This window comes from Lagopus leucura, unplaced genomic scaffold (assembly GCF_019238085.1).
Source record: "Lagopus leucura isolate 7727_CA_CO unplaced genomic scaffold, USGS_WTPT01 Super-Scaffold_100036, whole genome shotgun sequence".
Lineage (NCBI taxonomy): Eukaryota > Metazoa > Chordata > Aves > Galliformes > Phasianidae > Lagopus > Lagopus leucura.
The window spans coordinates 4,991,048-5,002,780 of record NW_024962285.1 but is presented as its reverse complement, the minus strand read 5'-3'; the positions used below and the strand labels follow the sequence as shown (position 1 = coordinate 5,002,780).

General features: G+C 47.6%; 1 non-coding gene across 1 annotated transcript; it reads right to left on the bottom strand.

Moving 5' to 3' along the window:
* Nucleotides 1-2,237: 2,237 nt before the first annotated feature.
* LOC122186369 lies at nucleotides 2,238-2,356 on the bottom strand. The gene has a single exon (XR_006181120.1). It is a non-coding gene; the product is annotated as a 5S ribosomal RNA (ribosomal RNA).
* Nucleotides 2,357-11,733: the final 9,377 nt, after the last annotated feature.

Sequence of the window (11,733 nt, the reverse complement as noted above, 5' to 3'; positions counted from 1 at the left end):
AATCACAGAATCACAGAATCACAGAATCACAGAATCACAGAATCACAAGGTTGGAAACGACCTGCAAGATCATCTAGTCCAACCACCCTCCCATTGCTATCAGTGCCACAAGCTACTAAACCATCTCTCGTAGCTCCTCATCCAGGTGCCTCTTGAACACTGCCAGGGATGGCGACTCCACCACCTCCCTGGGCAGCCATTGCAGTGCCTGACCACCCTCTGAGAGAAAAAGTTTCTCCTAATACCAACCTAAACCTCCTCTGGTATAACTTCTTGCCATTTCCTCGGGTCCTACTATTTGCCTGGGAGAAGAGGCCAAATCCCTCTTCACCACAGCCTCCTTTCAGGAGGTTGTACAGTGCAATGAGGTCTCCCCTGAGCCTCCTCTTCTCCACACTGAACAATCCCAGCTCCTTCAGCCTCTCCTCATAAGACTTGTGCTCCAGACCCCTCACCAGTTTCGTTGCCCTTCTCTGGACATGCTCCAGGGCCTCAATGTCTTTCTTGTAGTGAGGGGCCCAAAACTGAACACAGTACTTGAGGTGCGGCCTCACCAGTGCTGAGTACAGGGGGATGATCACCTCCCTGCTCCTGCTGGCCACACTATTTCTGATGCAGGCCAGGATGCCGTTGGCCCTCTTGGCCACCTGGGCACACTGTCGGCTCATGTTCAACCGAGCATCAACCAACACCCCCAGGTCCCTTTCCTCTTCACAATCATCCAACCACTCATCCCCAATCCTGTAACGCTGCCTGGGGTTGTTGTGGCCAAAGTGCAGAACCCGACACTTGGCCTTGTTAAACCTCATCCCATTCATCTCAGCCCAGCGATCCAGCTTACCTAGATCCCTCTGCAGGGCCTCCCTGCCCTCAGGCAGATCGACACAACCTCCCAACTTGGTGTCATCTGCAAACTTACTCGGTACACTCAATCCCTTCATCTAAGTCATCAATGAAGATATTAAACAGGATGGGCCCCAGTATCGACCCCTGGGGGACACCACTTGTAACAGGTCTCCAGCTGGACTTCACTCCATTGACCACCACCCGTTGAGCACGGCCCTCCAGCCAGTTCCTTATCCAACCGAGTGTAAAACTGTCCAAGACATGGGCAGCCAGTTTCCGCAGAAGGGTACTGTGTGAGACCATGTCAAAGGCTTTGCTGAAGTCTAGGTAGACTACATCAACTGCCTTTCCCTCATCTACCAGTTTGGTCACCCAGTCGTAGAAGGAGATGAGGTTGGTCAAACACGACCTGCCTTTCATGAGCCCATACTGGCTGGGCCTGATCCCGTGGACAAGCTGTGTGATCTCTCCCAGGAGGATTTGTTCCATGACCTTCCCTGGCACTGATGTCAGGCTGACAGGCCTGTAGTTCCCCGGATCCTCCTTATGGCCCTTCTTGTAGATGGGAGTCACATCAGCAAGCCTCCAATCCTCTGGAATCTCTCCAGTCAACCAGGAGCGCTGGTAGATAGCCGAGAGCGGCTTAGCAATCACCCCCGCCAACTCCCTCAGCACCCTAGGATGAAGCCCATCCGGTCCCATGGACTTATGTCTGTCCAGATGGAGGAGGAGCTCTCTAACTGTCTCCACCTCGATCTCCGGGGAGATATGCTGCATGTCAGCCCAGATATCCAGATCAGGGCACAAAGTGCCCTGAAGATAGTTGGTCTGACTATTAAGGGCAGATGTAAAGAAGGCGTTGAGGACCTCAGCCTTCTCCTTATCATCTGTGGTCACATTCCCTGCCGCATCAATTAAAAGACAGAGATTATCCTTGGGTTTTCTCTTGTCATTGATATATTTGTAAAAGGATTTCTTATTCTGCTTTACTGCAGTGGCCAATCTAAGTTCGAGATGGGCTTTCTCCTTCCGGACTTCCTCCCTGCATTCCTTTGCAACTTCCTTGTAATCTCCCCTAGTAGCCTGTCCCTTCTTCCACAGGACATAGACTCTCTTTTTCTTCCTGAGTCTTGACAGTAATTCCCGGCTCATCCACACCGGTCTTCTCCCCCTACGGCTCGCCTTACGGTATTCAGGGACAGCCTGTTTTTGCGCCTTTAAGATTTCCACCTTGAGGACCGTCCAGGCTTCCCGGACCCCTTTACCCTTGAGGAGCAACTCCCAAGGGACCTGTGCTACAAGCGTCCTGAGCAGGTCAAAGTCCGCCCTCTTGAAGTTCAAGATAGTAGTTTTGGTAGTCACCCTTCTGACATCTCCAAGAATAGAGAACAAGCCTACAGCACCCGGTATTCCCAGGAGATCTCCCATCCAAGTACTAACCAGGCCCGACCCTGCTTAGCTTCCGAGATCGGACGAGATCGAGTGTTGCCAGGGTGGGATGGCCGTAGGTACACTTCCAGGTAGACTTCCAGGGTGAGGCTGGGTGAGGCCCAGGCAACCTGATCTAGCTATGGCGTCCTTGTGCATTGCAGTTGGACTTCAGAGGCACCTTCCTGAGGATTCTATGAATATATGTTGTATTTTCTGCAGGAAGTTATCTGAATATTACACTGGATGCAGCCTTTCCAGCTTGTGGATCTGTTGGTGGCTTTTCTTCTTATGCCCTTTATTCTTTTTCTGACACCCCCTGTTTAAAACCCAAAAAGCCAGAAGAATTGTGAGGTCCCATTATCATTGTTTGTATTTCTACAGAAAAATCAAGATCAAGTGAGCTCTTAGCTTTCTGCTCTACAGTAGCTGAGCATAGCTGTGTACTCTTTACTGAGCACCTAGCAGGGGACTCTCCATTCACACACATCCTCATAACTGTAGTAGTTACTTATAGAGCAGGAAATTCCCTCCTGGCAGCCTCTTCATAGCCCACTCCTGTCACCTCTGCACATCCCCTCTGTTTGGGACATTTGCCTTGCCCCATACACACTACCTCCATCTTCCCTTTTGGTACACAGCAGAGAAGTTCCTATACTCTCTATACAAAACACCCTTGTAAACTTCTCCCTCATTTTTGCTTGCAGGAAGATATAACCTCCATCTGTGAGGTGTGTGTGGGTCCGCCTGGGGGTCCCTGTGTTTTCAGAATCAGCCACAGCTTGGCTTTGTAAAGATGCCTGTCTCCCACTGTGTCCTCCTTCCTTAGGAACTTGAGCAGGGAGAGTTTTAATACCACCCAGCAGTCAAAGAATCACGGAATCACAGCATGGTTATGGTGGAAGGGACCTTAAAGCCACCCTCACCTCAAACCCGTACCATGGGATGTATAACAATCAGAAAAACCAATGCAATAGAATGCTATTACAGGAGACATAATAACAAGGGAACTATTGCCATAGAAAGGTATTATGAAAAAAAAAAGCACTCACCCATCTCTGAAAATCTAGGCCCATAAGGGAAACTCCACCAAAGAGGGATCTCCAACTCAAGGCCCTTCCCCAGTGGCAGTCAGCCCTTAAATGAGGTCTAAGAGAGGAGCAGCCAGGCTGCGCCCCTTCCAGTCCCACATCTGAATTGCCTTCACCTGTGCTCCCAAGGCTGAGCAGGTACCCTGGATGCTCCATCAGTTGTTCAGGCCATGACTCAACCATTACCATACAGGATGTTTGCCGCCTGACCAGCTGAAGCAGCCTGTGCCCCGTTCAGCCTGGCCTGAGCACCTCCACAGATGGGGCATCCACACCTTCTTTGGGCAGCTGTGCCAGTGACTCACTACCCTCTGATTAAAGTGTGTTTCCTCTTCACATCTGACCTTTGTCTTTTAGTTAAAAGCCATCCTCCCTTGTCCTGTCACAATCAGACTGTACAAAAAGTCAGTTTCCTTCCTGTTTATAAGTTTCCTTCAAGAACTAGAAAGGTGCAGTGAGGTCCCCAAAGCTGCTCTTCTTCAGACTGAACAAGCCCTGTTCTCTCAGCCTGATTTTGTAGGGCAGGTGCTCCAGAACTTTGACCATCTTCACAGCCTCCTCTGGACCCACTGCAACAGCTCCACATCTTTCTTGTGCTGGGGCACCAGGCCTGGACATTGTACTGTATGGAGAGCCTCACAAGGGCAGAGTACAGGGGACAATCACCTCCCTCGTCCTGCTTTCCCCTCTGTTTTGATGCAGTCTAGGATGCAGGTGGCCTTCCAGATGGCAAGTGGACATCGCTGGCTCAGCTTTTCATCCAGAAGACCCTCAAGATCTTCTCCACAGGGGTTCTCTCAGGGTGTTCTTGCAGTCTGTACACACATCTGGGATCGTCCTCATCCAGTTGCAACACTTTGCACTTGGCCGTGTTGAACCTCATTAAGCTTACATGGGCCTAGCTCTCAAGCTTCTCCAGATCCTTCTGGATGACATCCCTTCCTTCTGTCATACCAACTGCACTATCCACCTCTGAGATTGCATTTGATCCCACAGTCTATGTCACTGACATATACGCTGAAGAGCACCAGTCCCAAGATGAGCTCCTGGAGGACACCAGTTACCACTGGCCTCCATCTGCACACAGTGCTGCACAACACAACCCTCCGCCTCAACCATCCAACCAGTTCTTTATTGACTGAACTGCTCACCTTTCAAATCCTTTTTTCTCCAATTTGAAGGTGAGGATGTAGCTCAGGACCACACCAAAGGCTTTGCGGAAATCCAGTTAAATGCCATCAGTTGCCCTTCCTTTGTCTGCCAATGCCATCACTCCATGATAGAAGGCCTCTGGGTTGCTCAGGCACGACCTTCCCTTGGTAATATCTGTGGCTTTTGATTTCTCCTGAAACTAAGGGCACAGCATCAGAAACCAGCATCACACAGCACTGCTGTGTGATGAGCAACAGCTCCACCGTGCCTGAGATTCCCTCTTCTATAATATGTATTATATGTACTTTTTCTTCTTATGTATTGTATCTTACATTTTTTTGTCCTTTTGCCTCATTTCAGCATTCTTCCTCACAGGCTGTGAGAAAATCTCTGCATGTACTAACTACTTGTGCAAACCAATTCTCACACTCCTCTCATCCTTTCCATGATGCCAGGCAGCTACTCTGAATGTTTCCCTGTGGACATTGACTGGAAGTTGCTGAAGCATGACTTAAAAGCCCTCTGGAAATGCAAAAGTTGAAGTCTTTTCTTTACAAATGATTTGCAATGATATCTTGCTTCTAGGATCTGTATGTGTGCCAGAATCCAAAAAGTAGTGTAACTTCTAGGCTCCTTAACTCACTCTTCTCCTAAATCCAATATACACATATGCATATATACATATATATATAGGATATTATATATATATATATACATATATATATAAATACATTACATAGGAACTGTTAAGTCATGCCCTGAAACAGTGATTGAGCACTTACTGAAGAGGCATGGCCAACCCTGGGAGCACAGGTGCAAGCAATTTGCCTGTGCAAGCAGGAGTGGACCCAAGGTCCACACCTCCCCAACCTCATTTAACGGCTGGCAGCAAGAGAAAAGATCTCTGTTTAAAAACGGCTTCTTTCTGGGATTTTTCTAGTAAGTCTTTGTCTTTGGAGCTAGGTGAGCTGTTCCTTCCTTATTATTAGACTGTGAGTGATATCTTCCTTGGGTTATCCATAAACTGATCAGAGGTAACTCTAACCTCTTTTTCTTACCACACATCATATGTCTATGTATTATTTCATACTACCCATTGGACTATATTTTTGTTTCTCTGAGTATGGAAATGAATACTTTTTGTCTCAGTTTTAAAGTACTGTATCTTAGGTAAGTCTGTATCTGTGTAGCCAATTATTACAAAAGTTTCAGTTCTTAAATGTATACCCGGACGCTCTTTTTTTTTCATTCGTTTGTCTATATGCCAGCAGGCTGGAGAAATAGTCAGGCTGAAACTCCATTAGGTTCAACAAGGATAAGGGCAAAGTCCTGCATCTGGAGCAGAACAACCCTGCACATGCATATATGCTGGAGACTGTTCAGCTGGAAAGCAGCCTTGTAGAATAAGAACAGCAAGTCCTTGTGAACATGAAGCTGAACATAAGGCAACAAGGAGTGACAAGGACATGTCTCTAGCAGGTCAAGGGGATTGACCCTGCTTCTCTACTCAGCACTGATGATACGCATCTGAAGCGTGGCATTCAGTAGTGGGTTCCCAGAACTGGGAAGAAAATGAAGTGACTGAAGTGACTTTCTTTTATGAAGAAAGGCTGAGAGAAATGGGGGCTGTTTGGAGAAGGGGAAGCTCATGGAAGAATCTCACTGGTGTGTATAAACACCTGAAGGGAGGGTGCAAAGAAAATGGAGCCAGGTTCCTCTTGGTTGTGCCTAGTGCCAGGATACAAGGCAATAGTTATAAACTGAAAAGCAGGGGGTTCCCTTTTACCATGAGGAAACATTTATGTTCTTTGCTGGTGACTGAGCCCTGGGAGCACATTGCCCAGACAAACTGCTGGGTGTCTGTCCTTGGGGATGTTCAAAAGCCAACTGGACGTGGTACCGGGCAACTGGCTATGAATGGCCCTGCTGGGACAGGGGTTGTACCAGATGGCCTCCACCCTTCACGATTCTGATTCTGTGCAGAAGGCTGGAGAGCAGATCAAGAGGCCCTTACAGTTCATGCCCACCTGCAATTTTCCCTTGCTGTGAGAAGGATGCAGTGCATGTAACTACTGACTTCAGCTGTTGCTTTAAGAGTCAGGGAGGAGAACCACACACAGAGCCTCGTTATCTGTAGGCCAGACACAACATCTTATTTTATTGTTTGACAGAGGCAATTTTTATGGGTATTGAGTATTTGTCTATTGTAAGTCATCTAATTGCTGAAAGCCATGTTACATAGTGATCAGGAGAGGCTCTAAGAGAAGTAACTGAGGCATCTAGCTTGATCAGCATGGAAAAGAGATGATCTTGGCAGGCTGTAACAGTGCTCTCTCAGTATCTCAAGGAGGGTATTAATAGGCAGTGAGAGGCTTGGAGGAGGCCTTGTTGCTCTCCCCAACTCTAAGAAAGGAGGTTGTAACGGGTGTTGGCCTCTTCTCCCACGTATCCAGCAATATGATGAGAGGTAATGGCTTCAAGTTCACAAGAATCACAAGAATCACAAGAATCACAAGAATCACAAGGTTGGAAACGACCTATAAGATCATCCAGTCCAACTGTCTCCTCATCACCATTGCCACCACTAGTACTAATCCATATCGCGCAGCACGTCATCCAGACGCGTCTTGAACACTGCCAGGGACGGTGACTCCACCACCTCCCTGGGCAGCCATTTCAGTGCCTGACTACTCTCTGAGAGAAGAAGTTCTTCCTTATGTCCAGCCTGAACCTCCTCTGATATAACTTGCAGCCATTGCCCCATGTCCTGCTCGTTGCCTGGGAGAAGAGGCCAAATCCCTCTTCACCACAGCCTCCCTTCAGGAGGTTGTACAGTGCAATGAGGTCTCCCCTGAGCCTCCTCTTCTCCACACTGAACAATCCCAGCTCCCTCAGCCGCTCCCCATAAGATTTGTGCTCCAGACCCCTCACCAGTTTTGTTGCCCTTCTCTGGACACACTCCAGGATCTCAACATCTTTCCTGTAGTGAGGGGCCCAAAACTGAACACAGTACTCGAGGTGCGGCCTCACCAGTGCTGAGTACAGGGGGATGCTCATCTCCCTGCTTCTGCTGGCCACACTATTTCTGATGCAGGCCAGGATGCCGTTGGCCCTCTTGGCCACCTGGGCACACTGTCGGCTCATGTTCAGCCGACCATCAACCAACACCCCCAGGTCCTTCTCTTCTTCACACTCATCCAGCCACTCATCCCCAATCCTGTAACGCTGCATGGGGTTGTTATGGCCAAAATGGAGGACCCGACACTTGGCCTTGTTGAACCTCATCCCATTAAGCCTACAGCACCCGGTATTCCCAGGATTCCCCAGTATTCCCAAGTTGGTGCCAGGGAGATTCAGATTGGATATCAGGAAAACATTCTCTGTAAGAGTGATCTGGTATTGAAGCAGGCTGTCCAGGGAGGTGGTGGAGTCACTGACCCTGGAGGTGTTCAGGAACCATGGAGATGTGGCACTGAGTGAAGTGGTTTAATGGGCATGGTGGGGATGAGTTGGGGCTGGACATTGTGATCTTTGAGGCCTCTTCCATCCTTAATGATCTATGATTCTAATTTTAAGAGTAGAAACACTTTATGAGGTTTGAAAGAAAAGTTTGGATGAGAGAGGCAAAGCTGGGGATAAAAAGAATATGAAATGTTGGGACAGATCTAATGCCTGAGTCCTTAAATCCTCTCTTAATTGGCAGGGAGAGAACAGGAGCCAAGGAGCAGGCTATAGCACCAGAGCAACTACATGAATAAGCTGCTGAACTCCCTCCCACCCAGCTCATTTCTTACTGCTGGCTCAAGAGTGGGTTCAAGAGGGCAAACAGGGCTGATCTGGTACCCGCTGTGTTTCTGTCTTTCTTACGTTCTCCTTCTTTACCCAGATGCACACATCAATGATGCCAGCATCACATCTCCCATGTGAAGCCCCAGTGCAAGTAAAGCAAAGGGAAACCTGAGAGGATGACTGGTAAGTAGTCAGAAAGTAACAAACAGACAGAGAAGCCAGACTATACAAGACATTTGTCATGTAAAAAGAGAAAATTCCCAAATACAGCGTGTAGAGTGAATACAAGGCTATTTGTGTATGGAATTGGAGTGTATGCTAAGCATATGTGGTAAGCGAGTGATTTAACAGCTAAAAATGCATGGCGAGAAATAATGATAAAAATAGAAAACGAGTAGTGTGGTGTATGCAGATTATTTAAACTACTCAGAATGGTTAGAAGAACTGGGACACTGAATCCAAATCAATGGAGAGCTGCACTGCACAGTGCTTGTTGGTCAACCAGCTGTATCTTTCTCCTTTTCCTACCTACCTTTTTCTCCTGAATACAGAAACTTCTGGAAATGTAGCGTCCAAATCACTGGATAAACAAGCCTTGCAGGGGATGAAGAAGGATGAAGCATGAAGTCTTATCCAGCATGTTTTCAGTTCCATTTCAGTTTGGGAGCTGGTATCTGAAAGTGGCCAGGATGGGTGGGCACTGGAGGGAAAGAAGCTGTCCTCAACATGTATACAAAAAGCTTCAATACGAGCATAATAAATGTCACAGCATTTCAGTGGGAGTGGAACAAAAAAAAAAGGACTATAGGTGAGGAAAAAAAAAACAACTTTCTGAATGCTCCACAGGAAAAAAAAAAAAAATCCGCCTGTGTGCAGTGATGAGAATACAAAAAAGAGCCCTTATCCTACGAACACCCACCTGAGTGTTCTGCCTGGAGTTCTACCCGAGTCATTCTCATTCAGCAAAGCCAGTTTTACCAGATCATCCCACCCAATCTGATGTGAATTCAGGAAGGCAGCCCCTCAAACACGGGTGCGCTGCTAGCACAAGTCACTGGGCCTGCTTCTGGTGGGTGTCAGAGACAAGTCTTGTCGTTGGTTTTAATTGCTGACTGTCAGACTGCTCTGAAAGCCGTGTCTCTTATGGTATGATGTTGGTCCACAATATCAGAGGTGGACGTTGGTGATATGGCAGTAAAAGTTGAACCCTCCCACTAGCACTCCTTACATCTTATTGCCATGTGACAGCGGGCTGCAGAGGGGCGTTCTGACAAAATGGCATCTGTCATGAAAGTGCACGTGAAGCCAAGGCGTGCCACGGAATTCCTCCAAGCAGAGAGAAATTGCACACACTGATATTCATTGATGCTTGCTGAACATTGGTAGAGAACGAATGTGAGTACAGTGGGCAGTGTGTTTCAGCAGTGCTGACAGTGTTCGTCTCCACTGGTGCAGATTTGTGTGAGCAAGGCGTGCAGGCTCTTGTTCTTTGCTGGTGAAAATGCTAATGGTGGTGACTATGTTGAAAAAGAGTGTTTTGGACCTAAGGATTTGTTCTGTCAAATAGAGTTATTGCACTCCTTGTTGCAGTTTTCATAGAATTTATTTATAGGAGGCATTACCTTTGGAATAACACATATGCATGTAAAGGCTTCAGATGGAAACAGACATTCTTGAAAGACTGAAAATGAAATGTTTTAAATCTAAGCACAAACCAACTTCAACCAAGCGACATGTGTAGGTTAAAACTTGTGCAATATTTTTTTCCTGTATGAAGACCTCCAGAGTAGCATGTGGTCTCTTATTATTGCAGGAACACTTTGTGAAATATTGGGAGGATTTGTGCAGCAGTGTCTGCAACCTGCCCTCCTCTTGTTAGGAAGCGCAAATACCGTAGGCACCGCTGCGCTGCTGTGGACTGAGCACAGCAAGCAGTGGGTGTCTGATTGGGAACCAGTGTGCTTGTCATGTGCTGTCACAGCAGAGTGCCCAAGCCGTGCGTCACGTGGCATGTCCTGGAGAGTGATGACAGCACATGGCTTTGACAGCAGCACTGTGTGCAGGCCATGTGTGCGACTTTTTTCCATTCTGTGGCTCTCTGCAGGCCCAGCACAGGACTAGGCAGCTGCTAGCAGCACACAGCTGGCTCTGCACACACTGTCTGCAGGCTGGACAGCAAAGCCAGAAATGTGTGTTCTGCCATCTTCCCTACCTTGACTCCACTGGGCTGGAATGCAGAGCTATCTTACAACGTATTCTGCTAACCTTATTGCTGATAGCCTGACTTCTGAAAGGAACGGAGCCTTTTTCTGCAAGAAGAGCAAGCAGGTTGGCGACATGTTTTTCCAAAGCTGTGTTTTGAGAGCAAGGGAGATTTTCTCTTTCAGTGCAGCTGTGCAGAAGCCATAGGGGGAGATACATTCACTGTGCTGGGTTTCTGGTTCTGCTGAAAATGGATGTTGCTTTTGGAAAAAAAAAAAAGCTTTTTTCTTCAAACTTCTCAAAAGCAGTGGCGTTCAAGTAGAAGAGCATGTAGTGACTGAAGTCAGACACTAGTGGCAGATGCCATGGAGGAGAGCAGGCTGCATTCTTTGAATGCAGTTTCAGAGAATAGCAGAAAAGCCCCTTTGTGCTTGGTTTTCCCAGTATTGCTGAAGGGGAACTCTGCCACTTGCTGTTGATAACTGTGCTCTGTTCCTTGGCTGCTGCTGAGGGGCCTGAGGATGTGAAGTGGGCCAAGCAACACGCAATGGGAGAACAGAAGATGTACAGAAGGGCCCCTTGAGCCTCCACAGATTCCATTTGTCCTAATTTGTAGGAGCGGGAAGAAAAGGTGTTTCAATTTCATGTCATTTCTGTCCTTGGAGTAATGAATACAAGCATTAAAGCGAAACCTAAGTAGTACCAAATGAACTTGAGACCCGAATCAGAAATATCCCATCTCTGTCTTTTCACTGAGCTTGGGATCAGAACTGACCTGGATGCGAAGCGAAAGGCAGAGCTGAACGTCCGAAAGGAAACGTGTTCCTGCTTATGCTACCATGCTTTTAGCAGCGTCACTTTGCTGGTAAAAGAACATTTTCAGATGTTGCAGGGACAGAACTGAGGGGAAAATTTCTGCTCTCTGTTACAAAAAACTTTGTTCTCTGTTTGCAGCAGGTAAATGCACTGGAACAGGTTGCCCAAGGAGGCTGTGGATGCCCCGTCCCTGCAGGCATTCAGGCATGTGGCTCAGGGCAGCCTGGTCTGGTGGTTGGTGACCTGTACACAGCAGGGGGTTGAAACGACATGATCATTGTGGTCCTTTTCAACCCAGGTCATTCTACGATTCATCCTATGATTCTGTAAATCTAAGCTAAAGCACAGAAGAGAAAAAGGACAGTTTCAGAGAGGAAATTCTCTGTTGTGATGGAAACAGCTTGAAAAA